The sequence below is a fragment of the Oncorhynchus clarkii genome, chromosome 17 (assembly GCF_045791955.1).
Source record: "Oncorhynchus clarkii lewisi isolate Uvic-CL-2024 chromosome 17, UVic_Ocla_1.0, whole genome shotgun sequence".
NCBI classification, from domain to species: domain Eukaryota; kingdom Metazoa; phylum Chordata; class Actinopteri; order Salmoniformes; family Salmonidae; genus Oncorhynchus; species Oncorhynchus clarkii.
Window position 1 is genome coordinate 35,918,240 of NC_092163.1, and position 25,899 is coordinate 35,944,138.

At 42.1% G+C, this 25,899-nt stretch overlaps 1 protein-coding gene across 1 annotated transcript in view; it reads right to left on the reverse strand.

Annotated features, from left to right (window-relative positions):
• LOC139369423 (uncharacterized) overlaps positions 1-25,899 on the reverse strand; it is a 69,775-nt gene that overhangs the window by 34,070 nt on the left and 9,806 nt on the right. The window lies entirely within an intron of this gene.

Sequence of the window (25,899 nt, forward strand, 5' to 3'; positions counted from 1 at the left end):
CTAACTGAGGAACTCAATTTAACCTTGCGCAATACCCTAGATGCAGTTGCACCCCTAAAAACAAAAAACATTTCTCATAAGAAACTAGCTCCCTGGTACACAGAAAATACCAGAGCTCTGAAGCAAACTTCCAGAAAATTGGAACGGAAATGGCGCCACACCAAACTGGAAGTCTTCCAACTAGCTTGGAAAGACAGTACTGTGCAGTACCGAAGAGCCCTTACTGCTGCTCGATCATCCTAACTTAATTGAGGAAAATAAGAACAATCCGAAATTCCTTTTTGATACTGTCGCAAAGCTAACTAAAAAGCAGCATTCCCCAAGAGAGGATGACTTTCACTTTAGCAGTGATAAATTCATGAACTTCTTTGAGGAAAAGATTATGATTATTAGAAAGCAAATTTCGGACTCCTCCTTAAATCTGCGTATTCCTTCAAAGCTCAGTTGTCCTGAGTCTGCACAACTCTGCCAGGACCTAGGATCAAGAGAGACGCTCAAGTGTTTTAGTACTATATCTCTTGACACAATGATGAAAATAATCATGGCCTCTAAACCTTCAAGCTGCATACTGGACCCTATTCCAACTAAACTACTGAAAGTGCTGCTTCCTGTGCTTGGCCCTTCTATGTTGAACATAATAAACGGCTCTCTATCCACCGGATGTGTACCAAACTCACTAAAAGTGGCAGTAATAAAGCCTCTCTTGAAAAAGCCAAACCTTGACCCAGAAAATATAAAAAACTATCGGCCTATATTGAATCTTCCATTCCTCTCAAAAATTTTAGAAAAGGCTGTTGCGCAACAACTCACTGCCTTCCTGAAGACAAACAATGTATACGAAATGCTTCAGTCTGGTTTTAGACCCCATCATAGCACTGAGACGGCACTTGTGAAGGTGGTAAATTACATTTTAATGGCATCGGACCGAGGCTCTGCATCTGTCCTCGTGCTCCTAGACCTTAGTGCTGCTTTTGATACCATCGATCACCACATTCTTTTGGAGAGATTGGAAACCCAAATTGGTCTACATGGACAAGTTCTGGCCTGGTTTAGATCTTATCTGTCAGAAAGATATCAGTTTGTCTCTGTGAATGGTTCGTCCTCTGACAAATCAACTGTAAATTTCGGTGTTCCTCAAGGTTCCGTTTTAGGACCACTATTGTTTTCACTATATATTTTACCTCTTGGGGATGTTATTCGAAAACATAATGTTAACTTTCACTGCTATGCGGATGACACACAGCTGTACATTTCAATGAAACATGGTGAAGCCCCAAAATTGCCCTTGCTAGAAGAATGTGTTTCAGACATAAGGAAGTGGATGGCTGCAAACTTTCTACTTTTAAACTCGGACAAAACAGAGATGCTTGTTCTAGGTCCCAAGAAACAAAGAGATCTTCTGTTGAATCTGACAATTAATCTTAATGGTTGTACAGTCGTCTCAAATAAAACTGTGAAGGACCTCGGTGTTACTCTGGACCCTGATCTCTCTTTTGAAGAACATATCAAGACCATTTCAAGGACAGCTTTTTTTCCATCTACGTAACATTGCAAAAATCAGAAACTTTCTGTCCAAAAATTATGCAGAAAAATTAATCCATGCTTTTGTCACTTCTAGGTTAGACTACTTCAATGCTCTACTTTCCGGCTACCCGGATAAAGCACTAAATAAACTTCAGTTAGTGCTAAATACGGCTGCTAGAATCCTGACTAGAACCAAAAAATTTGATCATATTACTCCAGTGCTAGCCTCTCTACACTGGCTTCCTGTCAAAGCAAGGGCTGATTTCAAGGTTTTACTGCTAACCTACAAAGCATTACATGGGCTTGCTCCTACCTATCTCTCTGATTTGGTCCTGCCGTACATACCTACACGTACGCTACGGTCACAAGACGCAGGCCTCCTAATTGTCCCTAGAATTTCTAAGCAAACAGCTGGAGGCAGGGCTTTCTCCTATAGAGCTCCATTTTTATTGAACTGTCTGCCTACCCATGTCAGAGACGCAAACTCGGTCTCAACCTTTAAGTCTCTACTGAAGACTCATCTCTTCAGTGGGTCATATGATTGAGTGTAGTCTGGCCCAGGAGTGGGAGGGTGAACGGAAAGGCTCTGGAGCAACGAACCGCCCTTGCTGTCCCTGCCTGGCCGGTTCCCCTCTTTCCACTGGGATTCTCTGTCTCTAACCCTATTACAGGGGCTGAGTCACTGGCTTACTGGGGCTCTCTCATGCTGTCCCTGGAGCGGGTGCGTCACCTGAGTGGGTTGATTCACTGATGTGGTCATCCTGTCTGGGTTGGCGCCAGACAGGATAATTTGATTTGAAGAGGAATTGTTTTAATTTATTAAAAGAAAAAGTCTCATCTAGCCATTGTGATGACGGTCAGACTTGTGAAAAAAACCTAGCGTAAACCATGCCTCTTGACCTTTTCGCAATAACCAATGATAACGCTTCTGCCCTACTGATTGAGTTCGCTACACTTTATGTCAATCTGCGTTTTGCAGGTGACCAGCATATGCTGGTGACCAATTTATGCTGGTCACCAGTGTCCAGAACACAGCAAAATACTTTGTTGTGTTTTTACTGGTGACCAGCCTTCGCTGTGTTTTCATTGGACACCAGCAAGAACACAGCGAAGGCTGGTGTCCAACGAAAACACAGCGGAGGCTGGTCACCAGCGAAAACACAATGAGGGCTGGCCACCATCCTTTGCTGGTCAATTCTTTTTTTTTTTCAGCAGTGGTTATGCCTGCATTTGTAGCCGGTGTGAAATGGTTAGTTCAAACTAGTTCAATCGGTGACGTCACTCGCTCTGAAACCTTGAAGTGGTTGTTTCCCTTGTTCTGCAAGGGCCACAGCTTTTGTGAACTAACAGGTAACAATGTTTTGTGAGTGACTTGTCGTTGTGTTCGGAGGAACCCTGGTTCAAGCCCAGGTTGGGGCAAGGAGAAGCACTACGTTTGCACATACATTTTTACGTATGAGTGGTCCCGGGAATCAAACCTACTATCCTGGCATTGCAATGCTCTATCAACATGTATGATAAGGTTATAAGTGTTTTGTGAAGCCTTCATTTTATATGATTTATAAAGCCTTAATGCTCTATCAACATGCATGATAAGGTTATAAGTGTTTTGTGAAGCCTTCATTTAATATGATTTATAAAGCCTTAAGCAGTGCTTATGACACCCTTTATAAAGCACATGTTTATGGCATATTTGACATTGGCGGTTAATGTCACACAGTTATGCCACATGTATAAACGCTTTATAGAGCATGCAATACAGCTATAGATGATTTGTGTAGTGCTTATGAAGTCTTAAGCGATGCCTTTATAAGCTGCATTTTATTTAAAGCGGACCGTCATTTCTTCTGGATTGTCTCTGCAGGGTAGTTCATGGGGAACTGGACCAGCAATTAAAAGTCTACTCACGCTATTAGCACATGCAGTGTTAACACACCATCATTAGAGCAAGCGTTTTGCACAGGAGGTCTTCAACTGCATCCCCGTTTTTAGCAGCCTGTGGCATTTCCACACAGTGGGTGCTGATTGCAGCAAACGGCTTTTTAATCTACAACCACTTTTAATCAGTCTCTCACCCTCTTCTCTTTCTCCTTTCCACTTCTTACTTTTCTTCAACCTCACGCGAGTCACTTCCTTGTAGTGGCCAGCCTTCTGCAACAACAAAAAAACGACATTCAGTGGCAGTTCATGGTAAACTTGGCCATTTACATTGTACGCAGCAACAGGGGATGTATACTCTATAATAAGGGAAAACATCACCTCATCTAATACCTTCTTCTTGCCATTTCACCTTCCTAGACTGCCTCAGTCTCCATTATGCATTTCTCTGCAGTTCATTACTCCTCACTTGACTTCAGAATCCTGTGGTTCAACCAAGGGAATGACACATACTCTTTCAAAGACATTCCCCTTTTCATATCCCCCTCTTCCCTTTGATCTAGAACAGGCCTCATTCCAAGAATGCAATGACAAATCAATGCAAGTAGTGGTAACACCATTCAATACCTTCAAAAGTATGCAAATTGAAATTCAAGGGATTTAAGTTATTCAAATCGCTTTTTACAGGCAGAGAAGCAGACCCTCTCCAAAAGAGGTGTAGCCTACTGTGGAATAATGAATGGAGAAATGAGAGGAAAAGAGAGAGATGCAATATCTGTGCACATGGCCACCTGAAAAGCTCCACCATCCTTACTGAAAGATAATGGGATTTTAAAATGACCTAGAATCATGCATTTCTTCCTGAAGTTTCATGCCTGTTCTCCAGCATCCCTAAATGGGAGATCCAACACAGTGTTCCTAAAAGTATGAATGTTGAGACAAACAATTTGGATTGTGTTTTACAGCTTGACATTCCCAAGCGTCGTGAACGGTGTTGTGGCATCATGTAATGATCATGGCTAGTGAGGCCTCGAAATGATGCGTAAGTATCAAAGTGTGTAAGTATCAAAATAAGAATACTAGAAGTGATGATGTAAAGTGCAGAAAAGATCAGAAATGAAAGGTGGATAAACAAAAGACCAATGTGTTATAGGCCCCAATCTTTCCATTCCATATATGCAGTTGCGTGGTTACACACACACACAAGCACGATATCAGATACAATTGTATTTGTCACATGCTTCATAAACAACAGGTGTAGACTAAAAGTGAAATGCTTACTTATTGGCAATGCAGAGAGAAATAATAGAAAAATAACACAAGGAATAAATACACAATGAGTAATGATAACTTGGCTGTATACACAGGGTACCAGAACCAAGTCAATGTACAGGCGTATGAGGTAATTGAGGTAGACATGTACATATAGGTAGGGGTAAAGTGACTAAGCAACAGGGTATACTGTATGATAAACAGTAGCAGCAGCATATGTGATGAGTCAAAAAAGTTCAATGCAGATAAAAAGAAAGTGTCAATGCAGATAGTCCAGGTAGCTATTTGGTTAACTATTTAGCATTCTTATGACTTGGGTGTAGAAGCAGTTCAGGTTCCTGGTTTCAGAGTTATTGCACCGGTACCCCTTGACTATTTTAGGGCCTTCCTCTGGAACTGCCTGGTATAGACGTCCACGCAGGGTGGAAGTAACAAATTACAAATTCTCTCCTTACTTTAATTGAGTAGCTTTTCTGAGTATTTGTACTGAGTATTTGTATTTTTCAAAGTCAGTCATTTTACGCTTAGGTTTGTTTTGAATAAAGTACTGTACTTCGCTACCTTATTAAAACCATCCGTAACAGAGTACAGTTTTGTAGGATATCTATAAGAATACATAATGTGGGCATGGAAAGTTTGCAAGAGTTCATTGGAGACAGAAGAAATTGCTCATCGTTGTTTAGTCTGTGACCAATTCAATCAAATTTTACGCATTGAGCCAATACAGCAAAATCAAATCAAGCTGTGCATGCATACAAACTGAACGATTATGGTCGGAATATTTTTAGAAAGCTAAAAATAAGTTTAATTCGAGACATATAGTGAAAGAGAGAAAAAGTTTCAAACCGATGTGTGAAAAGAATGGAGACGGAGGAGACTGTGACCAGTTATCCTTCAAGCACAGGAGAGGCAACGCAATGCAAGCTTTGCTTACCCAGGATGGCGGAGGTGGCAGCTTACACTAACTCTGCCTCAAACTTGAGGAAACATTGTAGAGGTAAGATAACTAGCTAGCTATAAATGCTAAAGCATTTAACTATGGATGGCTTTAGCAGCTAGTATAGCTAGCTATCTAAAAGTATAACTTACATTAGGTATGTTAGCGTTAGCCTAGTAGTCCAGTGTGCTAACATTATCAAGCTATCCTTGCAGCTAAGTTAGCTATCTAGTTAGCTACATGGCTAACCCCCACCCGATGATGATAGTTGTTATGGCTAGCACGTCAATGTCGCTATGTGTGGTGGTGGCTAGCTGACTAGCCATGTAAGTTATCTGAGCTAGCTAACAACATTAGGCTAACATCACAGATAAAACAGATATTTCACCCAATGTAAAAATGTGAAGCATCCAGTTGGCGTTCCATTCACTACCAAATATAGTGATGAGAGGAAGCTCAGTGCTTGGCAGTGGGAGAAGATGGAAAAAGATGGATTTTGGCCGACATTCTGCATATTTTCTCATCAATTAAACATTTGATCTCCATACAGGTTTCTGTTTCCAAAACTAAAATCTGTAACAATCAGAGTGGACTGAGTTTTATAGACTACCCTCTGCCAAAGTCACTAAAAATGTAGTTGTTTTGAAGGAGTGCAAGGGTGAATGGAGTAATTGCACATGCACACTTCAAAGAGTAGGCATACCCTAATGGAAATATGCAAATAAATGCTAGAACGCGCCAATAGAAACTCACTAGCTCATGCTTGGCTCTGCCCACCTTGCTTGTTCTGCCCACTATGATTAATTTTATCCCATTGGAAACGACAGGCTATGGTCTACCTTGCTACCATCAGCAAGTGAGCTAGAGTGAATTAGCTAGCTAGCTATATACAGTATTTAACTTGGGAAAGGCGTGCCGCTAGCAGGACACCTCGACAACATCCGGTGAAATTGCAGAGCGCGAAATTCAAACTACAGTATTATAAATATCTAACTTTCATAAAATCACACATGTAATGCATCAAAATAAAGCTTAACTTCTTGTTAATCCAGCCGCTGTGTCAGATTTCAAAAAGGCTTTACGGCGAAAACACACCATGCGATTATCTGAGGACAGCGCCTCGCATACAAAACCATGAAAAACATATTTCAACCAGGCAGGTGCGACACGAAAGTCAGAAATAGCGATATAATAAATGCCTTACCTTTGATGATCTTCTTCTGTGGCACTCCAAAAGGTCCCAGTAACATCCCAAATGGTCCTTTTGTTCGATAATGTCCTTCTTTATATCCATAAAAACTCAGTTTAGCTGGCATGCTTCAGTCAATAATCCACCCAGTTTCCCTCCATCAAAATGCTTACAAAATGAATCCCAAACGTTACTAATAAACTTTTCCAAACAAGTCAAACAATGTTTATAATCAAAACTTAGGTACCCTAATACGTAAATAAACTACAAATTTAAGACGGAGAATCGTTAGTCTCTTTACCGGAGAAAAATACCAAAGAACACGCTCTCATTCAAGCGCTTGGAAACACTAAAGCCAAAGTGTTTACTTTGGGCACGTTTTTCAACCGCATGTCAAAATACTGCCCCTATCCCAAACAAGTTTTAAAGAGACCTAGGATTTCGAGCTATGTATTGTATGTTGTGTAAATTAGAATAACATCAATCTAAAAGCCAGAGACTCTGTAAGTCTAACTGTGCATGTAACTGTGTGAGTCTACACAATAGGTACAGCTAGACATTGAATAAATTCATCATTAGACAACTTTTCAGGTTTGACAACATCTGACAATCTCACTTCAGTCTCAGAAGCTGAGTATGGAAAATTAGTAATGTCAATTATATGATAAACTAAGTTGCCACATAAAGCAGAATTTGCAGGAATGTTCAATATGTGTATGTTGTGAATTTGCCACTATACAGGTTTGGTCTACCTGAAGCATCATCTTGACATAATGGCAGAGGATGAGACAGAGCAACAGAGGCAGCATTCATCTGAATGCAGAATTCATCTCTTCTTTTCATCACTGATGCCCAAAAACGTCACAAGGTACAGGGGAGCTGGATGGGTACCTTGCTTGTGAGTCAGACAAGATGGACTTGCTTCATTCCTTTCCATACATGGAAACTGTCCTTCAAACTGAACACAGGCCTGTCTGCCTCTGCCGCCTGTGAGCGTCTTTTTAGCTAGGTTGGAATGCTAGAATCCAGGATAGACTCAATTCCTTTTAAAATCAGCTCCTGCTAAACTTGAACAGCACGTTCAGAGAGAAGTGAAGGCTTTAGAAAAGAACTCCTTGGTTTTTGCTCAAGGAACACCACAATACCTAATGTACTCTGTTGTTGCCTCCAGAGCTAATTTGAGATCAAATAATTTTGTTTCCTACAGAGCTAATTTGATATCAAATCCTTTAGTTATTTCCATTGTTCCCTGGCACTCCCCATTTGTGACTGACAAGCTCAAATTGGTCTTATGTCACAAAATTTGATTACATTTTTTTTCTTCTTTACATTGGATAAAAGTAGAGACTCAGAGGTACAAAATCTTATATCATATACTACAGTTGAGTTACAATGGGAAAGTAATTATGTTTTGAAAGTTGAAAAACTTGTGAACTCACTTTTGAGAAAAAGGCCTTTGAATATTTTGGTACTACTACTGGAGAGCCTCTCGTTGTCTCTTAAGCTTTAGCCCCACCCATCTCTTTAAGGTTTGATCCGAGCATTCTGAACTAACAACACCGTCAAGCACCCAAGCTAACTTGCTAGCTACTTCCAGAAAAAATTTTGACAGCTCACTGAACATTACTCACATTACTCACCCTAGCAGAGCTGGATAGGCTGTTATGTTATCCAGAGCGTTGGTGACTGCAACGGTGCTGTCAGATTGTCTGCTCGTAAATTCAGAGTATTTCACTCTCAGAGCATTCTGAGCACACACTTGGCGCTCTGGCCGATGAGTAGGGTTGATCCGAATGTTCTGACCTCTTGGCTAGCTTGCTAGCTACATCCAGACACAAGTGAGAGAACAATCCACTCTGACCATTTTACTCGCCCTAGCAGAGCTAGTTAGGCTGTTTTCATGTCATCCAGAGCGTTGGTGACTTTAACTGTGCTGCTGGCAAAAATGTAATTACGCTTTTCTGCTGACGCTTACTGACACGGCCATATTCAACCGGCCATATTCAACGGGTGTACTAAATTCAGCAGTTATTCTGTGCTCTGGTGTACTCAGATGAGAGTGTTCATCGGAGTAGATGGCCAGACTGAATTTACGAACACAACCGAAATGGTTACATGCATAGTGGAGTATTTTGTTAAGACATGTAGCTAGCTAGCTAGGTAAACAATGAACTACAATCCCAACTCATGATGTTACTACTCTGCATGAATCTGCATCTGCAGGTATCTAACCAACCAGGTTCAACGTTAGCTAGCTAACAATAGGCTATAACTAGCCAAGCAATGGCTCTGAGATATGAATAATAAGATCATACACATAACTAGCTAGCTAACAGTACACTTGAACTTAAAATGAAAAATTCTGCCAAAATTTGAAATCTGAAATATCTGAAAATGTAGCTAGCTAGGCTATCTTACCCGTCAAAAGATAGTCATCATGGATGGACGTGTCTCCTGTCGGATGCCATGGTTGAACTTAATTTGAAGATGTAATCCGGAGACAGGTGTTTTCTCCATCTCCTTAGCTATCATACTCGAACAAAACTCGGTCCTCTAGAAAGTGGAGAGCAACACTTATGGAGTTTAACTAAGTGATACATTTAAAAAAAGCCTTGTTAGACAGGATTACCTAGACCTACTGACCAGCTGAAATAGACAGAAGCGTGCTATATGGCAGACCAATCCAAAATCATCTCTCACCATGTCCAGCCCACTCATTATCTCAGCCATTTATGACTAGCGGGATGGTTGCTGACTTTTTCTGTTGCTAAACCAACTAGGCTCGCAATTTAACAATTTAATTCTTATTTACAGATCGCATGCACATTTGTTATTCAGGCACATGAAAGTTCACATGTTTGGGAAGGCATTTCTGCCAAAGAAACGCATTTTGATTTAAAAAAAACATTTACGCTCAAACGGCTCTCCTGTAAGATATGCCTAGTTTCCTGAAATGGGTCACATTGGTCCTATGGGTGAGTGAATGAGTGAGGGAATAAGAGAAAGAGTTGGTTTGTGAGTTTATGTGCTTTATTATGTATTTCTTATAATTCATTAATACATTTTAACTGCTTTGAATGTTTAATCTATTTTCAAAAATTAATAGTATTGACAAATCTTTATTTTTTTATATACAGATGTGCCTTGCTGGAACTCAAACAATAAATTAACTTAGAAATTAACTTGCTGTACATTCATTTCCTCTCCACCTTTATCAATTTATTGCATGGAATGGATCATGTGTACCAACGTTCAGGTAACCTTAAGGTCAATGTTTGTATTTTAAAAAGTAACTAAATGACTGAGTACTTTTTAAATGAGCTACATTTGACATTTACTTGATTCCTTTTTTACACCTGCATTTTTACTTCCACTTGAGTAAAATGTCATTAAAGTACCAGTACTTCTACTTCAGTGACATATTTCAGTACTCTTTCCACCCCTGCTCACACGCATGCACTCACACACACACTCTATATATTTTTTTATCCCTCTCTTAAAATCCCCTTAAAGAAAACTCAAAGTTGCCACACTTGAATAGTAGAGAGGATGGAAAGAGGGTAAGAGTGTAGTCTTTATTCCGCAGTCAGCCAAAACCTCAAGCACATAGGCTGTGTTCCGTTGGCTCAGCTTCAGTCTTCCAACAGATGGGTTTTTATTACACTGTTTCATGTTCAGCAGTGCCAGACTGGCCCAATGAACTGGCATCCTCTCCAACCCCTCTAGCCAAACCCTCTAGGGGATTAATGTGTCGTTTGAAAAACAAGGGCCTATGTGATGTGCCAAGCTGTAAAAATTCATCACGGGAAAGGAGATATGGTATGCTGCGGTATGGCCCACCTTTCTAAAAAACATGAAAAAAAGATATGTACTGTACTGTAAAACCTACAAGCTCTCACAGTCTCATGTCAGAGTTAGACGTTCACATGTTTCTCAAAATTCTAACTTCGAAGTTGTTCCAAATATCACATTTCAAAGTGTTTATGGTTAAGTTTAAGCATTAACTCCAAATGTTTAAGGTTAGGGCTGCGTTTAAGCATTAACTCAGAATATTTAAGGTTAGGTCTAAGTAAGTTTAATAGCGTTCACGGTTGCCCCTAGTGGTCGGTTTCCACATCATCTCCCAACGTACCTCAGACATGGATAGACGTCGATATCACGGGTGACCTGGCTGTGTTAAACAACAAATGATGAAGCCTGGCTGTGGCAAAGGTAATCTTTCCAGTGTCTGCTGTCAGCTGTATGTGGGTAGGCTTATTAATGAACACAACCATGGCTGAGGGCAAAAACAGGAGGTACAGAGACATGAGGCACCATTAGCACAGAGAGCCTTTGCTGTCCACCCACTCAAAGCCCTTCTGCTTCTGAGTCATACTTTCTGATCCAATAGCGCTTTGATAGACACATTTCATGCAGATAGGTGTGGATTTGTGATTTCAGTATCTGGACAGCTACATTTGCACTTACACACTCACACACACACACATTCACACAACCACACGTGCAGCATTCATCAAGAGATTGTGCGTATATATGTGTCGCTGTCCAAGTGCTGAATGTATGAGTATCGGAAGTGTATGTCACTGTCCAGCTCCTGAAATTACAGTCCCTTCTCTCTTGGCTGGCTGTGTGATCTCATGCAGCTCCTCTCTGTTACAGAGTTGGCAGTGGTAGCCCCTCTTGGGACAGTTTGTCCACATCTGGCTGCCGTCCCTAACAGGGACATTGCACTTGGCATTTCTCAGGTCCCGTAATTCTGAGGTCCTGTAACAGTGGGACACAGTGCTTTCTCTTCAGGATGAAAGTAGTAGGTTGCTGAGCGCATTATGGGTGAAAGGCCCCAGATTGGGAGTGGGAGGCCCCGGTGCACAACTGAGCAAGAGGACAAGTACATTCCTCAACTGGCAGAATGATTAAATAGTACTCGCAAAACACCAGTCTCAACGTCAACAGTGAAGAGGCGACTCTGAGAAATGAAGGCAATTCTGTTAGTCTGCATAGATGCATGCAATGCTTTATTATAAAGGTGATTTTTTTTTACCCTTCAATACTCCCTACTCAAAACAACTTCCCACGGTTATGACGCTAACCACTGGCCAAACCATTTGACTAGAAATCTTGAATGTAGGGCAAACAGTTTACGACTATATAAATGCTTACACATCATGTTGTTTGCTTCAATCTGTCACTTTTTCTCAATGGGAGGAACTTTATGAAAGGCACTCTTGTAAATAAGGTTATTTCCATAGAGTGAGAGTGATGGAGGAAAGAGAAACGCTATACAGACAACCTGAAAACAATCCTCAAAAGATGCAACACACACACTGAACTGGGAGTAACTAGGTAATGGAAATAACCATCTGGCAGAATCTAACATGCAAAGCAGTGTTAGCTGTTTTTGAAGACAACCTCACCACATTGACCAATGTAAAACTATACCATCATTGACCAATGTATACATACCATCATCATTACAACCAGGAATACGAGTTTCCCGAAGTGGATCCTGTGTTTTGCCCACCACCCAGGACAATAGTTCAGATCCCAGCCGGCAAACCTAAACAACCTCGCCATAAAAGGGGCAAACGAAGCGGTCTTCTGGTCAGGCTCCGGAGACGGACACATCGCGCACCACTCCCTAGCATACTACTCGCCAATGTCCAGTCTCTTGACAACAAGGTTGATGAAATCCGAGCAAGGGTAGCATTCCAGAGAGACATCAGAGACTGTAACGTTCTTTGCTTCATGGCTCACTCGAGACACGCTATCGGAGTCGGTGCAGCCAGCTGGTTTCTTCACACATCGCGCCGACGGAAACAACCATCTTTCTGGTAAGAAGAGGGGCAGGGGGGTATGCCTTATGATTAACGAAACATGGTGTGATCATAACAACATACAGGAACTCAAGTCCTTCTGTTCACCTGACTTAGAATTCCTCACAATCAAATGTCGACCGCATTATCTACCAAGAGACTTCTCTTCGATTATAATCACAGCCGTATATATTCCCCCCCAAGCAGACACATTGATGGCCCTGAACGAACTTTATTTGACTCTATGTAAACTGGAAACCACATATCCTGAGGCTGCATTCATTGTAGCTGGGGATTTTAACAAGGCTAATCTGAAAACAAGACTCCCTAAATTCTCTCACCATATCGATTGTGCAACCAGGGCTGCTAAAACCCTGGATCATTGTTATTCTGCAACGCATATAAGGCCCTCCCCCGCCCTCCTTTCGGAAAAGCTGACCACGACTCCATTTTGTTGCTTCCAGCCTATAGACACAAACTAAAACAGGAAGCTCCGGCGCTCAGGTCTGTTCAACGCTGGTCCGACCAATCTGATTCCACGCTTCAAGACTGCTTCAACCACGTGGATTGGGATATGTTCCGCATTGGGTCCAACAACAACATTGACGAATACGCTGATTCGGTGAGTGAGTTCATTAGAAAGTGCATCGGCGACGTCGTACCCACAGCAACTATTAAAACATTCCCAAACCAGAAATCGTGGATTGATGGCAGCATTCACGCGAAACTGAAAGCGCGAACCACTGCTTTAAACCAGGGCAAGGTGACCGGAAACATGACCGAATACAAACAGTGTAGCTATTCCCTCAAGCTAATCGTCAGTATAGAGACAAAGTAGAGTTGCAATTCAACGGCTCAGACACAAGAGGTATGTGACAGGGTCTACAGTCAATCACGGATTACAAAAACAAAACCAGCCCCGTCGCGGACCAGGATGTCAGCTCCCAGACAGACTAAATAACTTCTTTGCTCGCTTTGAGGACAATACAGTGCCACTGACATGACCCGCTACCAAAACCTGCGGACCTGCTTTGAGAGACTAGTCAAGGACCATATCACTTCCACCCTACCTGACACCCACTCCAATTTGCTTACCGCCCCAATAGGTCCACAGACGATGCAATCGCAACCACACTGCTCACTGCCCTAACCCAACTGGACAAGAGGAATACCTACGTGAGAATGCTGTTCATCGACTACAGCTCAGCATTTAACACAATAGTACCCTCCAAACTTGTCATCACCCTTGGTCTCGACCCCGCCCTGTGCAACTGGGTACTGGACTTCCTGACAGGCCGCCCCCAGGTGGTGAGGGTAGGTAACAACATCTCCACCCCGCTGATCCTCAACACTGGGGACCCACAAGGGTACATTCTGAGCCCTCTCATGTACTCCCTGTTCACCCACGACTGCGTGGCTATGCACGCCTCCAATTCAATCATTAAGTTTGCGGACGACACTACAGTGGTAGGCTTGATTACCAACAACGACGAGACGGCCTACAGGGAGGAGGTGAGGGCCCTCGGAGGGTGGTGTCAGGAAAATAACCTCACACTCAACGTCAACAAAACAAAGGAGATGATCGTGGACTTCAGGAAACAGCAGAGGGAGCACCCCCCTATCCACATCGATGGGACAGTAGTGGAGAGGGTAGTAAGTTTTAAGTTCCTCGGCATACACATCACAGACAAACTGAATTGGTCCACCCACACAGACTGCATTTTGAAGAAGGAGCAGCAGCGCCTCTTCAACCTCAGGAGGCTGAAGAAATTCAGCTTGTCACCAAAAGCACTCACAAACTTTTACAGATGCACAATCGAGAGCATCCTGTCGGGCTGTATCACCGCCTGGTATGGCAACTGCTCCGCCCACAACCATAAGGCTCTCCACAGGGTAGTGAGGTCTGCACAACTACCTGCCCTCCAGGACACCTACACCATCCAATGTCACAGGAAGGCCATAAAGATCATCAAGAACAACAACTCCCCGAGCCACTGCCTGTTCACCCCGTTATCATCCAGAAGGCGAGGTCAGTACAGGTGCATCAAATCAGGGACCGATAGACTGAAAAACAGCTTCTATCTCAAGGCCATCAGACTGTTAAACAGCCACCACTAACATTGAGTGGCTGCTGCCAACATACTGACTCAACTCCAGCCACTTTAATAATGGAAATTGACGTAAAAAATGTATCACTAGCTACTTTAAACAATGCCACTTAATATAATGTTTACATACCCTGATGTGTATAGATGTGTAAATTGATGTGTATAGTGTATATTGATGTGGGCTCATCTGTAAAGGAGACCATGGTCTCAGCATGACTCAGCATGACTCCCTGTCAAAATAAAGTTGAAATAAAAACATGCCAGGGTCACCCCTAGTTCAGTGTCTCTTCCTGTGACTGCTTCCCTGCCGAGATGGTATCAGTGCCAGGGAGAGTGCTGATGCACTGTGAAATGAATTAGTGCCCCTGGCAGGTCATTATAGCTGCGACGTGGCTAAGGCTAATCTGGCTGTCTACAGGGCAGTGGGTCCTTGGGATGGATCACCTAAGTGTTTTACCTCCTGACGCTCATCTGTGCTAATGGTGTTGTCACAGCTCTGGCGTTTTATGGCCACCGTGTGCAATTCCAATGCAAACACTGCGGGGGCATCCATAATTCAAGAGTTTTACGATACTTGCATAAAAAGGGCAGAATTTAAGTTTACAAGGAGGGAAACAGCTCGTGCTGATATCTTTAGAAAGGAATTTTTTACTTCATGGAAAGCAAAGAAGTGGATCCCGGATTTCATGAGAGCCATATCAAATAAAATCTTCATTCTGCCTGTTAAATGCTTGCATACATAAACATGACGTGGACATGCTGCTATGATGCATTCAGGTATCGTCATGACACTTGTTGGTAGTTCATTAGAGCTTTCTATATGGATACTAATGGGCAGATTATGATATTCATCCACGCATTTGATAAGTTCTGTGACCTTTATCACTATCATTTGGGATAGCTTTCTGAAAAGCTTTGTACATGGCAGCAGAACTGATATCATGTCCATCTTCAAAACATTAGGAACAACTTCCTAATATTTATTTGCACCCCCCTCAGAACAGCCTAAATTAGTTGGGGGCATGGATTCTACAAGGTTGCGAAAGTGTTCCACGGGGATGCTGGCCCATGTCGACTCCAATGCTTCCCACAGTCAAATCAAGTTGCCTGTATTTCCTTTACAGGAAACTGCTGAGCATGAAAAACCCAGCAGCGTTGCAGTTCTTGACACAAACCGGTGTGCCTCGCACCTATTACCATAACCCTGTTCAAAGGCCCTTCAATATTTGTCTTGCACATTCACCCTCTGAATGACACACATACACAATCCATGTCTCAATTGTGTCAAGGCTTAAATATCCTTCTTTAACCTGTCTCCTCCCCTTCATCTGCACTGATTGAAGTAGATTTAACAAGTGACATCAATAAAAATCAAAAAGTCATGGAAAGAGCATGTTTTGTAAACTCAGTATATTTCACCCATTGATTTAGTCATCCCTTTCTCCCATTCACCCCTTTCAGACCACTGGCTTTTGTATATCTGAGCCCTCATGCAGGGAGGAAATAGCTTTATTTCATTATTGAGAAAATATGGAGATGTATCTCTGGCTTCTCACCTGGCAGGAGCTCCTGCTAGGGGTCCAAGGCATAATTACCAGAGTGAGCCTATTGTTCAGTCCTCTATTAGGCCCTTTGTGTACCTGAGGGTTAGCTCATTGTGTGCTGAAGGATTGTTCCGTTTCTGTGGAAACCAGGGATGAAAAGCTAACCAGGGATATCGCCATCCTTCATCCTTTCTGATCTGCCATAGCTTAAAGGTAAAGCTGTGGTGTTTAACTATTACTGGTATCCCCTGTCAGCGAATCATTAACAACATTATTAGACACAGTATGTCCCCTGTGACCATTGATATGACTTACATGATCACAGTAAATGGACTGAATTGGACTGAGTTGCTGAATTGAATCAGCCCTCATTGAAAATAATTGGCCTAAGCATTTCCTAATCCATGAATCAAATTCGGAACTGTCAGAGTTAAAAACGGATTGACCTCAAGCCCAATCAACTGTAATCAATTGACAGTGGTAAGGGTAGATATATACTCCTTTCTGAGGACTGTGTTATTGATTGATTGACAGGGAAGAAAGGGCTTTATTCCTTCCTCTGGATCGTCTTAGTGTGGCCAGTCTCTTAAAATGCCACTCACACATGTCGAGTGTCTCACATCTCAGCTCCCCGCTAAAATCACAAACCTCCACCTCTCAGCACATTTGCTGTATACCTTCAGAGGAACTGTTTTCTCTCTCCACTGAAGTCTCAGTAGTAAACAGATGTGACGGGGTGTGTAAACACAGAGTGCTAGGCACTTAAAGGAGTCACCCAAATAGAGAGAAACTCTGTCCCAGTTGAGGAAAAAGTAACAGGCAAGTGTCGGAGTGATTCTTTTTTGCATCGATGTCATTGTCAATACAGATTAAGAATCCCGGGATCTGCGTCAAGCACTGAATTAAGTTCCTTGAAGGCAAACTGAGCCTCAGGCTTCTGGATTAAGAAAAAGTGTTCAAAACTATTCCAAGTACTGGCAAGTACTTTCAAATAACAACAAGAAATACACATGATAAATGCATTAATTTGTATGGGTCACTTATGGGTTCAGGTTCAGTAGAAATCCTTGCAAATGAAAAATCAGTAGCATACATTAAAATACTGAAGCAATGTCAGTAGCAATGTCAACCTACAAAGCAATACATGGGCTTGCTCCTACCTATCTCTCCCATTTGGTCCTGCCGTATATACCTACATGTACGCTACGGTCACAAGACGCAGGCCTCCTAATTGTCCCTAGAATTTCTAAGCAAACAGCTGGAGGCAGGGCATTCTCATATAGAGCTCCATTTTTATGGAATGGTCTGCCTACCCATGTGAGAGACGCAGACTCGGTCTCAACCTTTAAGTCTTTACTGGAAATCTTTGTGGGATATACTCGGCCTTGTCTCAGGATGGTAGGTTGGTGGTTGAAGATATCCCTCTAGTGGTGTGGGGGCTGTGCTTTGGCAAAGAGGGTGGGGTTATATCCTGCCTGTTTGGCCCTGTCCGGGGGTATCATCGGATGGGGCCACAGTGTCTCCTGACCCCTCCTGTCTCAGCCTCCAGTATTTATGCTGCAGTAGTTTATGTGCCGGGGGGCTAGGGTCAGTCTGTTATATCTGGAGTACTTCTCCTGTCTTATCCGGTGTCCTGTGTGAATTTAAGTATGCTCTCTCTAATTCTCTCTTTCATTCTCTTTCTTTCTCTCTCTCGGAGGAGGACCTGAGCCCTAGGACCATGACTCAGGACTATCTGGCATGATGACTTCTTGCTGTCCCCAGTTCACCTGGCCGTGCTGCTGCTCCAGTTTCAACTGTTCTACCTGCGGCTATGGAACCCTGACCTGTTCTCCGGACTTGCTACCCAGACCTGCTGTTTTCAACTCTCCAGAGAGAGCAGGAGCGGTAGAGATACTCTTGATGATCGGCTATGAAAAGCCAACTGACATTTACTCCTGAGGTTCTGACTTGTTGCACCCTCGACAACAACTGTGATTATTATTATTTGACCATGCTGGTCATTTAATAACATTTGAACATCTTGACCATGTTCTTTTATAATCTCCACCCGGCACAGCCAGAACCATAGTCTGGTTCCTCTCTAGGTTTCTTCCTAGGTTTTGGCCTTCCTAGGGAGTTTTTCCTAGCTACCTTGCTTCTACACCTGCATTGCTTGCTGTTTGGGGTTTTAGGCTGGGTTTCTGTAGAGCACTTTGAGATATCAGCTGATGTAAGAAGGGCTATATAAATAAATGTGATTTGATTTGTAAGGTTCTATCTGTGGTTGAGCATTGACAAATCCACAGAAAGTACAAAAAAAACAACTGTCATCAGTATATCTCCCGTAGCTTTGATTGGACTGATCATGTCAAGTCATACTTTCAGCTTGCAAGCTAGATAAGCTGTCGTCATGAATCATGTCGACAATCTACTAGCAAATCATTTTCAATCCTCGTGATATGAAGATAAATTAGAAATAAAACATCTCAGTAACATATTTTCCCAGTTCATATTGTGAGGGATGTTTTGCGCAATGCGCTTTCCTTCCTTTTTAGACTACATAATTAAATACATCAAATGGTAGGCTAAATGCTAACTGCTGTGTCTGCTCTTTATCTCTCTCTCTGTGGTGACTTAAAGAACAGTAAAGTTAAGCCCTCAACATCTATCTGAATTGACGTCGCTGTCGATTTCTAAAGTGCTAAACAAATAGGCCTGCCTCGTCGCTGCTCGTTTGCTTTCCCTTGCTTATACTGAGAGCTAAGTGTTAATGACATAAGAACATATAAATGACTTTACTGAACATAAAATGGTAATAATGTTTGTGTATGGTCCAAACTCATGTCTGCATGCGTTATTATTGAAGGAGAATGCAGTTCTTATCGAGTTACACAAATCCACAATGAGTCAGTAGAAACCATATTTATTTAAGCAAGTCAGCCATATAAGCTATGGTTTGTATATTAGGCTGAATGAACTGTATCGCTGTCAGACGAGGCTCCCCTGGTAGCCAGGTGTAGCGGAAGTAAGGATTCACTCCGTGGTACTGGAAGGAAAGCTCCGCTGTCGGGACAGCTTTCTGTAGTGCCTAACCTATTGTGGGCACCGTTTGACGCCGTTATAGTGCATTTCATGTATTGTTAAGTGTTGTGTTGTGTTGTGTAGTGGCTTCGCTGGCATGCATCTAAAAAAAAAAAATTCCGTTTGCCCCAAATGCTAGAATTGCCATTGAAATGGACAAATAAGCTCAACATGTGAGGTGAAGAAATTTCCTAAAATGGACACTATAATCCTTGGAGGCAAAGAAATTCCATAGTGAGAAAAAGAGCCTGCAGTTGTCATTCTGTTGAAATGGGTTTTGAAAGTACATCATATATCCACATACTCATCAGAGTCGGGGCTTGCAAGTTTGGTTAAGTGTTTTATTAGATAACTATTTTTGTTCATAATTTTTTTTTGGGGGGGAGCACAAGTTACAATAATGCAATTGTGATTGTTAAGTGTTATATATATCAGAGCTCTCTGGAGGAATGAGTCCATTCCAGGACCAGGCAGCTGGCAGCGTCAGGGACAAACATCCGGTTAGCTGTGGTGAAGCGGTGTTTAAAGGTTGAGACCGTGTCTGTGTCTCTCACATGGGTAGGCAGACCATTCCATAAAAATTGAGATCTATAGGAGAATGCCCTGCCTCCAGCTGTTTGCTTAGAAATTCTAGGGACAATTAGGAGGCCTGAGTCTTGTGACCGTAGCATACGTGTAGGTATGTACGGCAGGACCAAATCGGAAAGATAGGTAGGAGCAAGCCCATGTAATGCTTTGTAGGTTAGCAGTACAACCTTGAAATTCAGCCCTAGCCTTAACAGGAAGCCAGTGTAGGGAGGCTAGCACTGGAGTAATATGATCACATTTTGGGGTTCTAGTTAAGATTCTAGCAGCCGTGTTTAGCACTAACTGATGTTTATTTAGTGCTTTATCCAGGTAGCCGGAAAGTAGAGCATTGCAGTAGTCTAATCTAGAAGTGACAAAAGCATGGATAAATTTTTTCTGCATAATTTTTGGACAGAAGGTGTCTGATGTTTGCAATGTTATGTAGATGGAAAAAAGCTGTCCTTGAAACAGTCTTGATATGTTTGTCAAAAGAGAGATCAGGGTCCAGAGTAACGCCGAGGTCATTCACAGTTTAATTTGAGACGACTGTACAACCATCAAGATTATTGTCAGATCGAACAGAAGATCTCTTTGTTTCTTGGGACCTGGAACTAGCATCTCTGTTTTGTCTGAGTTTAAAAGTAAAACATTTTCTGCCATCCACTTCCTTATGTCTGAAACACAGGCTTCCAAGGAGGGCAATTTTGGGGCTTCGAAATTAAAAATAAAAGAGAGCCGCACACTCTAGGAGCTCAGATGCAAAAATGTAATTACCAACGTTGCGACAGCCAAGCTGTCTTCATCAGGGTATAATCACGAACACTGCGGGATGTCTCGTTTATATAGTGTCAAAAGACACAGGTGTCTGTAATCATGGCCAAGAGTGGCCTAAAATCATTGGTTAATAATCAAATATTAAAATGTCATACAAAGAACAGCATACAAACAACAAATGGATAGCATACGATCATAGATTAATTTGACTAGACAAGCTTACAGACAATTACAATGGCAAAGTCACAATAATCACAAGAAGGGCTTCAGATCAAAGTCTACGTTGAGACCGAAGGGCTCAAGGGTCTTTAAATTAAAGATCCAGGCAGCCACTCGTTTTAAGAATAAATATTAAGGTCCCCCCCTCTCCTAGGGAGGGTGACATGTTCGATGCCAATGTAACGCAGAGACGAAATCGAGTGGCCTGCCTCCAAGAAGTGGGCCGCAACTGGATAAGTAAAGTTTTTACACCTAATGGTGCTACGATGCTCTGAGATACGTACTTTTAATTCGCGCTTTGTTTCACCTACATCATTTTTACCACAAGGACAAGTTATAAGATAAATAACTGCCTTAGTGGAGCACGTAATAACACCTTTTATTGGGATTGATTTCCCTGTTTGTGGGTGTTTGAAGGATCTACATTTATAAGTGCCATTGCATTGAGCACAGCCATTACATTTGTAATTTCCATCCAGTAGGGGCGCAAATAGACATTGTTGAGGAATATCTTGGGGTGGTAAATCAGAGTTTACCAATTAGTCTCTGAGATTTCTGCCCCGCGAGAATACGACCAAGGGAAGGTCCGAAAACACATTACCGAGACTATCATCGGATTTTAGGATGTGCCAATGTTTGTGAACAATTCCCTTAATTTGTTCAGAGCACTTTGACTAGTGGGTAGTTAGAACGCAAGAATGCGTCTTTTTGCGAGACTGACCTTCATTTTGTTTTGAATTTTCTCAATGGCAATATTAATCTGATCATTCTTGTAGCCCCTCTCCTTGAACTTTCTTTGCGTCTCAGCCATATTTCTGTCGAAATCGGATTGTTTTTTGCAAATTCTTTTGATTCGACAGAATTGGCTGTAGGGCAAACTATTTTTCATGGGAAGTGTGTGACAACTATCAGCCCTCAACAAACTGTTACGATCAGTAGGCTTCCTGTAAAGATCAGTGTATAGAACATTATCTTCATACAAGATCAGAAGATCAAGAAAACTGATTTGACGTGTGTCAGATTGCATAGTAAATCTCAGATGCTCAGAACAGGAGTTAAGAAAAGCATGGAATTTCTGGAGCTGTTTTGCATCACCCCTCCATAGAACAAAAATATCATCAATATACCGTTTCCAAATAATGATGTTTGGCATGAAAACATTTTTGAGAGGATTGAAAATAGACTGTTTCTCCATGTAACCCACATACAAATTAGCATAGTTAGGAGCCATGGGAGATCCCATAGCAGTACCTTTCGTCTGAATAAAGAAATCATTTAGAAACATGAAATAGTTAAGCGTGAGTACTATTTCAGCCAATGTTACAATGCATGCACTGGAAGGTCATTCATTAGGGTCACGTTGCAGAAGAAAATGTTCCATAGCTTCAATACCGCCCTCGTGTGGAATATTAGTGTATAATGACTCAACATCAAAAGTAACTAACAAGGTATTCTCAGGGAGAGGATCAAGAGATTCAATGATAGAGATCATACTGCTGGTGTCCTTTACAAAGGAGGGGAGCTGTTCTGCGAGTGGTCTAATAAAAAAGTCAACAAAAGTAGATAGAGGGGCCATTACTGCATCAATGCCCGCTACAATAGGGCGCCCTGGAGGTTGTGTAACATTCTTGTGTAATTTCGGCAAAGTATAGAAAGTGGCAATTTTAGGGTGTTGAATAGCCAAAAAAGCATGTTCTTTTTAGGTTATCTGACCAGAACTTAAATACCCATCTAGGACAGTAAAGATAGTATTCTGAAATTGGGAAGTGGGGTCACAATTTTGGGGCTTCACCATGTTTCATCGAAATGTACAGCTGTGTATCGTCCGGAAAACAGTGAAAGTTAACATTGTGTTTCCGAATGACATCCCCAAGAGGTACAAATGTATAGTGAAAACAATAGTGGTCCTAAAATGTAACCTTGAGGAACACCGAAATCTACAGTTGATTTGTCAGAGGACAAACCATCCACAGAGACAATGTCACACCCTGACCATAGTTTGCTTTGTATGTTTCTATGTTTTGTTTGGTCAGGGTGTGATCTGAGTGGGCATTCTATGTTGGATGTCTAGTTTGTCTGTTTCTGTGTTTGGGCCTAATATGGTTCTCAATCAGAGGCAGGTGTTAATCATTGTCTCTGATTGAGAAACATATTTAGGTAGCCTGTTTTGTGTTGGGTTTTGTGGGTGATTGTCTATGTTGATTGCTTGTGTCAGCACAGTTCTCATTAGCGTCACGGTCGTTATTTTGTTTATTGTTTTTGTATAGTGTGTTTCAGTGTTCAGTGTTTTCTTTATTAAATATCAAGATGAACACAAACCACGCCGCATTTTGGTCCTCCGATCCTTCTCGCCTCTCCTCTTCAGATGAAGAGGAGGAAGACCGTGACAGACAAACTGATATCTTTCCGACAAATAAGATCTAAACCAGGCCAGAACTTGTCTGTGTAGACCAATATTTGTTTCCAATCTCTCCAAAAGAATGTGGTGATCGACTGTATCAAAAACAGCGCTAAGGTCATGGAGCACCAGGACAGATGCAGAGCCTTGGTCTGATGCCATTAAAAGGTAATTAACCACTTTCACGAGTGCAGTCTCAGTGCTATGGTGGGGTCTAAAACCAGACTGAAGCATTTCATATACATTGTTTCTCTTCAGGAAGGCAATGAGCTGCTGCACAACAGCTTTTTCATATATATTTTTTTAGAGATGGGAGATTCTATATAGGCCGATAGTTTTTAAAATATTTTCTGGGTCAAGGTTTGGCTATTTCAAGAGAGGCTTTATTACTGCCATTTTAAGTGAGTTTGGTACACATCATGTGGATAGGGAGCTGTTTATTATGTTCAACATAGGAGGGCCAAGCACAGGAAACAGCTCTTTCAGTAGTTTAGTTGGAATAGGGTCCAGTATGCAGCTTGAAGGTTTAGAGGCCATTACTATTTTCATCAATGTGTCAAGAGATATAGTACTAAAAAACTTGAGTGTCTCCCTTGATCCTAGGTCCTGGCAGTGTTGTGCATACTCAGGACAACTGAGCTTTGGAGAAATACGCAGATTTGAAGAGGAGTCCGTAATTTGCTTTCTAATAATCATAATCCTTTCGTCAAAGAAGTTCATGAATTTATCACTGGTTTTTAGTTAGCTTAGCGACAGTTTCAAAAATACATTTTGGATAGTTCTTATTCTCCTCAATTAGTTTGAAAAAATAGGATGATCGAGCAGCAGTAAGGGCTCTTCAATACTGCACCTAGATCGTCTTTCCAAGCCATTCGGAAGACTTCCAGTTTGGTGTAACGCCATTTCCATTCCAATTTCCTGGAAGCTTGCCTCAGGGCTCGGGTACTTTCTATATACAAGGGAGCTAGTTTCTTATGACAAATGTTTTTAGGGGTGCGACTGCATCTAGGATATTACGCAAGGTTAAATGTAGTTCCTCAGTTAGGTTGTTAACCGATTTTTTTTTTTTATACTCTGACGTCCTTCGGTAGGTGGAGGGAGTCTGGAAGGGCATCTAGGAATCTTTAGGTTAACCAAGAATTTATAGCACGGCTTTTGATGATCCTTGGTCAGGGTCTAAACAGATTATTTGTTGCGATTACAAACATAAGAAAATGGTGGTCGATAGTCCCGGATTATGAGGAAAAACATTAAGATCCACAATATTTATTCCGCGGGACAAAACTAGGCCCTGAGTATGACTGTGGCAGTGAGTAGGTCCGGAGACATGTTGGACAAAACCCACTGAGGCGATAATGGCTCCAAAAACCTTTTGGAGTGGGACTGTGGATTTTCCATGTGAATACTAAAGTCACCAAAAAGGTTCAAAAGGAATTCAGAGAACTCAGTGAGGAATGCTGGATACAGCCTAGGAAGCCTGTAAACAGTAGGTGTAAAAAGTGATTGAGTAGGCTAAATATATTTCATGACTAGAAGTTTAGAAGACGAAAACGCAGTCATTTGTTTTGTTGGTCATTTGAAATTTGGTATTGTAAATGTTACCAACACCTCCGCCTTTGTGGGATGCGCGGGGAATATGGTCACTAGTGTAACCAGGAGGAGAGCCCTCATTTAACACAGTATATTCAACAGGCTTAAGCCATGTTTCAGTCAGGCCAATCACATCAAGACTATGATCAGTGATTAGTTCATTGACTATGACTGCCTTGGAAGTGAGTGAGTAGCCATATTTTGAGATATTTTGAAATATCACAATCTCTTTCAATAATGACAGGAATGGAGGAGGTCTTTATTCCAGTGAGATTGCTAAGGCGAACACAGCCATGTTCAGTTTTGCCAAACCTAGATCGAGGCACAGACACGGTCTCAATGGGGATAGCTGAGCTGACAACACTGACTGTGCTAGTGGCAGACTCCTATAAGCTGGCAGGCTGGCTAACAGCCTGCTGCCTGGCCTGCACCCTATCTCATTGTGGAGCTAGAGGAGTTAGAGCCCTGTCAATGTTCATAGATAAGATGAGAGTGAGTCCATCACTCCTCAGCAGGCCAGACTTGGTCCTGTTTGTGGGTGAGTCCCAGAAAGGGGGACAATTATCTACAAATTCTATATTTTGGGAGGGGCAGAAAACAGTTTTCAACCAGCGATTGAGTTCTGAGATTCTGCTGTAGAGCTCATCACTCCCCTTAACTGGGAGCAGGCCAGAGACAATTACTTGATGCCGACACATCTTTCTTGCTGATTTACACGCTGAAGCTATGTTGCGCTTGGTGACCTCTGACTGTTTCATCCTAGCAGCGTTGGTGCCGACATGGATAACAATATCCCTATACTCTCTACACTCGCCAGTTTTAGCCTTAGCTAGCACCATCTTCAGATTAGCCTTAACGTCGGTAGCCCTGCCCTCTGCGGTTAATGGAGTCGCCAATGACTAGGGTTTTCAATTTGTCAGAGCTAATGGTGGGAAGCTTCGGCGTCTCAGACCCCGTAACGGGTGGAGGAGAGACCAGAGAAGGCTCAGCCTCTGACTCCGACTCGTTTCTTAAATGGGGAGA